The sequence below is a fragment of the Grammomys surdaster genome, unplaced genomic scaffold (genome assembly GCF_004785775.1).
Source record: "Grammomys surdaster isolate TR1022 unplaced genomic scaffold, NIH_TR_1.0 144, whole genome shotgun sequence".
Taxonomy (NCBI): Eukaryota; Metazoa; Chordata; class Mammalia; order Rodentia; family Muridae; genus Grammomys; species Grammomys surdaster.
This window is the reverse complement of record NW_021604602.1, coordinates 4,555,466-4,561,270: the sequence shown is the minus strand read 5'-3', so window position 1 is coordinate 4,561,270 and position 5,805 is coordinate 4,555,466. Positions and strand designations below refer to the sequence as shown.

Below are 5,805 nucleotides of genomic sequence, written 5' to 3'. Positions count from 1 at the left end.
TAACACACATGCATGCGTGCATCTAACACACATGCATGCGTGCATCTGGCCAGCACCCCACCTAGGAAGTTAGATGATCGCCTCAGTGTCGTAATAAAGAAATAGAGAAATATAAATACATACAACAAAGGCCTGGTTAAATACATCATGGCATGCTGGATAACTGTTAAAAATTATAGCATCTAAAAGTCTTTCAACAGTATGGGGAATGCTAATGATGCAATATTAAGCTGGGGAAAACCACATTAAAATGCAAATGTGTGTGCCCAGAGAGCTGCAGCAGAGGGGCCAGCCACTGGTGGAGGGGGCCAGCCACTGGTGGAGGGGGCCAGCCACTGGTGGAGGGGGCCAGCCACTGGTGGAAGGGGCCAGCCACTGGTGGAAGGGGCCAGCCATTGGTGGAGGGGGCCAGCCATTGGTGGAGGGGGCCAGCCACTGGTGGAAGGGGCCAGCCACTGGTGGAGGGGGCCAGCTGGCTGAACTGAGTATTGCTGGGCATCTTTCTCTTCATACTGCTGGGGTCATCATGGCCACCTAGAGGTCACAACTCTTCAGCCCACCCACATCTGTCCTGGTCCATCCATGGGTCCCTAGTGCCTCTCCCCTTTATGACACAGGGGACTTCAGCATGCCCTCTCTATACCTCATGGTCCCTCTCATACTAAGGGGACATCAGGGAAAGAGACCCAGTCACTGCCAGCCTATGTGGCATCTTCTGGAGGAGAAGGGGAGAGAAGAGAGAATAACAGGTGAATGATCAAAGTTCATTATACTCACGTATAAATGTCATAATCAAAGCCGTGTTTTATATAATAAATGCTAATAATTATGTATGTACATGTATACTCTACATCGGAAAAGAAAAACAGGCACCTTGGTGGATCGCGCCAGCACATGGGCATTGCTCGGATACTGGAGCCCTCGCTGTCCTTTGGCTGGGCATCTGTGTGCACTGGACAACCTGTATGAGCCCACACTGTCCTGAAGGAGAAGGGCGAGAGCTTCGGTGGGGCAGGACACTAACCAGAAGTCACCATAGAGGTGTGTGGTCCGGGCACCGTGTGAGTGGACAGCACTGCCACAGGCAGAGGCACTTCCTGTTCCTGCAGCATCTTCGGGTCTGGCAAACCAGGGAGAAACCATGCACACAGCAGGAGCTCAGCAAATGCTCAGTGAGCAGGTGGGTGAAGCACATAATGCCTTATTTAAAAAAAAAAAAAAACAACTCAAAAGTTCTGGTTAAAAGCCAAGCAGTGTGCTCGACGGAGAGCTGTGCTGTAGGCCAGCGCTTGTCTTCTCTCAGAACGTGTATGTATGGAGTGCAGACACGACATGACTACAGCCTGGAATGCCACTCCCTCTCAGCATAGCTACTGACAGATATGAGAACACACGTGTGACGACGCGCGGGCTTCGGCTGCCGTGTAACAGGGCTCTGGACTGCAAAAGTCTCCTAAAGTCAGGGTCTGCGGAGCTCCTTGGTGGAGTCACGGAGGAGGGAACCATCAGTCACCAGAGTCCAGTTGCCAAGCCAGCATGTAAGCGGGGCTCCTGAGTGTTTCCAGTCAAGTGCTGCCTCGGGACAGCTACCTCGGGACAGCTGCCTCGGGACAGGCTGTGATTCAATGAGGATGGGGGGCTGTGGAAAAACTCCTAAAGAGGGACATCTGTGCAGACCCACATGACAGCTGGCATCTACCCAAAGGAGGCCAAGTAGGAGAAATGAGCTAAGAACAGGCCTGGGGCTGTGGGAACCAGCCCACGACAGCCCAGTGCCACTGAGCCAGACGGAGAGCAGACACAGGCACTCACTGGGGAGGGGGAGCGAGCAGGAGGGGACACAGAGACCTGCTCTCCTTCCTCCCCTCCTGCTCTCCTTCCTCCCCTCCTGCCCTCCTTCTTCCCCTCCTGCCTTCCTTCCTCCCCTCCTGTCTCTCTTCCTTCCTCTCCCCTCCTCTTCTTCCTCCCTCCTTTCTTCCTCTTCCCTTCATCCCCCCTCTCCTTTCTTTCCCTTCTGTTCCCTTCTTTCAATTTTCTTATTCTCTAAAAGCTCTGGTCCAACAGCAGGACCTTAGCGGAATTGAGTGGCAGCTTCCAAGACTATGGCACAAAGTAAATATAAATAACTAAACAAATCAGCCAAATGGAGGGACAGATACCGCAGCTACAGCCGGAGACCGCAAGGCTCCTGTCAGACCACATCTCCCAATAATGAAAACAGGCAGTGCAGGGAACACAGCAAGGGTGCAGAATGGAACCCCAAGCCGCCAGTCTGACCCCAGGGCACTGCTGGGCCATCTGCCCAACAAAGGCAAGCATGACTTCCCGGCACACGCCAGCCAGTAAGTAAGCACAGCCCACTCTGGGTGAGAAGACCAGTCCTGACAAACACAGTGGGTACCATACAACATGTTTCCAAATGCAGCAGAATTAGGTTAGAAGTTAATAACAGAACGATATCTGGAGAATCTCTTCATGTTTGGAAATTAAATAATATAATTCTAAACCCATATGTCAAAGAGGACGTCAGAATAAAATTAGAAAACTTTTAAATTGAATTAAAATAGCGTATTTTTTTTGTAATGGGCAGAAAAGGAATCTGGGTAGCATTTAGCTGTTTCCATTAAAAAAAAAAAATCTAATGACCCAACTTGCCTGCTTCTTAGAAAAAGGGCAGGTGAAAGCAAAGCAGGGAAGGGAAACAATTAGAGCACAAATCAATGAGGTTGGAGATAGAAAAGCAATGAGGAAAACCGATACCTCACTGAGGTGACCGATTGATACGTCTCCAGCCACGGTGACCAGGGGGATGACCTGAACACCGTGGTCAGACGTGAGAGGAGGAACAGTGACACACTTCAAGGCTGACAGGGGCATGAAGGGATATTAGGAACTAGTTTTTGCATGAACACTTCATAGCCTAGATGGAACTGCCTAAGCTCACTCCTGAAGAAATGCATGCTCCAAACAACCTTCTGTGGAACCTCCGAGAGGTCAAACAAGACACCACTCTGCACCTGTGAGGCACGTGCCAGGACTGAGCACGAAGTCTGAAGGTTAGAAGCTGAGGGACCCAGTCACCAGCAGCACGGTGTTCTGTGTTACCTCCAGGAGTTCCTCCAGGTCACAGTGAAGATCAGGAAGGATCTCCTACAACCCCAAAGTCTGGAAAGCACCTCAAAGTCTGAAGCCTTTGAGTGTCTTCAAGAAGCAAGAGTTGAAAATTCTGCACCTGGCCACACATGATGCACTGCAGTCAAAATGAAATGCAGGCACACTAAAAATAGTACATAAAATGAACTGCAAGCGGGTACACAGGGCGCAAACGAAACATAAACAAATGTTATGTTTAGTCTTCGGTCCTGTCTCCAAGTTATATCATCATGCATATTCAAATATGCTAAGACCTAAAAGAATCGGAGATTCAAAACCACTCTGCTACCAAGCGTTTGGGGAAGATATGTGCTGAAACAGCCTGAGCACTCTGCTCTTGAGGTGCCTGTCCTCAGGAGGACCGTTAGGACCCGAGACACTGTGGCTTACACAGCCCAACTGATGTACATGAAGAACATGGGCAACCCCGTCTGGCTCAAAGACCATGAGAACACACGGTTCTATTTAGGGAAGAAAATACCCAATCCAGCCCATTCTGGCCATCCTGTCCCATCTCAAGAGTAGGGCCTAGGCACTAAGAGATGTGAGATTCAGGAGAGGTGCAGCTCACTAGAAGCATGACCAGGTCATGGGGCTAAAGGGTAATACCTTCCCAACACAATCAACTATGCTATGGGCCCTAGTGAAGTGTGGGACTTGGGCAGGAAAGGGCACTCCAGGCAAGTGGAGAGTCCCAGGAAGTATGTCTAACAGAAATAAAGGATTCCAGAGAGGCTAAGGACATTTCAGTATCGACCTCCAGAATTTACAGAAGCAAAGAGGAAAAAGAGTGGAGAAAAATCCAGAAGAGAGTGGAGGACACACATAGGAGTGTATATCAGGTAGGGCAGCGCTGGAAATCCAGACACTCAGCACCCACACAAAATAATGAGGTGGGTGAGTATGATCACTTACCTGTAATCTCGGCACTGAGGAGGCAGAGACGGGGATCCCTAGGGCAAGCTGGCCAGCTACAGCAGTCAAATCCAAGATCCCGCCTCAGTAAGCACAGTGGAGAGCTGCTGAAGAAGACTCCTAACATCAACTTCTGGCCTCCATGAGCACCACACATACATACACGTGCCAACATACATGAGAGCACACACATGCACGCGCACACACACATACACACACAGAGACAGGCAGACAGACAGACAGACAGCAGACATTTAAAGACACATAAAAGAAAATAGATGGTCAAAAGTTAAGAGCACCTACTGCTCTTAAGGAGGACCTCAGTTCACTTCCCAGCATTCTGTAACTGCAGCTCCAGCAAATCCAACACGCTCTTTAGGTCTCTAAAGGCACACATATGTATATATGCACATATACACATACACACATACACATGCACACAGACACGAAAGAGAAAGACACACAGAAAGACATAAAACATATACTGACACACAGAAACACATACACACTTAAATAAAAACAAATTTTATAAAAGAAAGAAGGCTAGGCATAGTGGCCCACACCTTTGATCCTACCAGTCCAGAAGAAGGCACATCTCTGTGAGTTGAAGGCCAACCTGGTCTAGAGAGTGAGTTCTAGGACAGCCAAGGCTATATAGTGAGAAAGAAAGGAAGAAAGAGAGAGAGAGAGAGAGAGAGAGAGAGAGAGAGAGAGAGAGAGAGAGGGGGAGGGGGGGAGGGAGAGAGGGAGAGAGGGAGGGAGGGAGGGAGGGAGGGAGGGAGGGAGGGAGGGAAGGAGGGAGGGAGGAAGGAAGGAAAGAAGGGAGAAGAATATCCAAGAAGTATACAATGAACTTAAGCAAAATCTCATTTGTCTTAACATGGGAAGTAATGAATTTGTTCAGAACGATTACCACATCCGTGTCTGCCATGAACGGCAGCTGTGACAGTGAACAGGAGAGATCAGAATTACTTTGTTACTATAAGGTATGACTTTTTCCACAGGACAGGAGTCCCATGACTCAGTGTGAGGGTCACAGAAACAGGCCATGGTGAAGCATTTCTAAATACACAACCACTAAGAAGCAACTCAAACCCCAGCAGGAGCTGAACCTCACTGTTCCTGCAGCACTCACCTTGGTGCACCCCACAGTCACAGCTTGACCTGAACACACATAAGTGCCATCACTACGAGGCACCCACCAACATTGCCTGTAGTACCTCAGCTCCAATTCCAGGGTATTACACTATGAATCATGGGGTCTTACTGTACACAAGACTATTCTGTCCTTATAGGAATCCAATGGTTAAATTAACAGAAAAATAAAAACTTTGATGACTTTCCTGCTGCCGGTCTTCAGCATGTCAGTATTAAACCAGCATAACGTGGGGTTGTATTACAATTCTGACTTAAAGCCTAACTGCTGCCAGAGCTGCTAACTTGAGTTTCATAAAAATCATTAAACGAGACACTAGGGAGATTGTCTATTGGTAAAGTGCTTGCCTCCGCAAACATAAGGACCTGAGTTCAATTCCCAGGACCGGACATTTTAAACAGCCAAGTATGGTGGTGTATGTTAGCAATCCCATTGCAGGGGAGGAAGAGACAAACAGACCCCCCGGGGCTTGCTGGCTTGTCAGCCTGGACCACTAGGCAAGTTCTAGGGCAGCAAAAGACCCTCTTAAAAGAAAGAGAGAGAGACAGAGAGGGAGAGGGAGAGGGAGAGGGAGAGGGAGA

At 48.9% G+C, this 5,805-nt stretch overlaps 1 protein-coding gene across 1 annotated transcript in view; it reads right to left on the bottom strand.

Annotated features, from left to right (window-relative positions):
* Positions 1-5,805, bottom strand: part of Wdr25 (WD repeat domain 25) — a 134,909-nt gene that overhangs the window by 19,457 nt on the left and 109,647 nt on the right. The window lies entirely within an intron of this gene.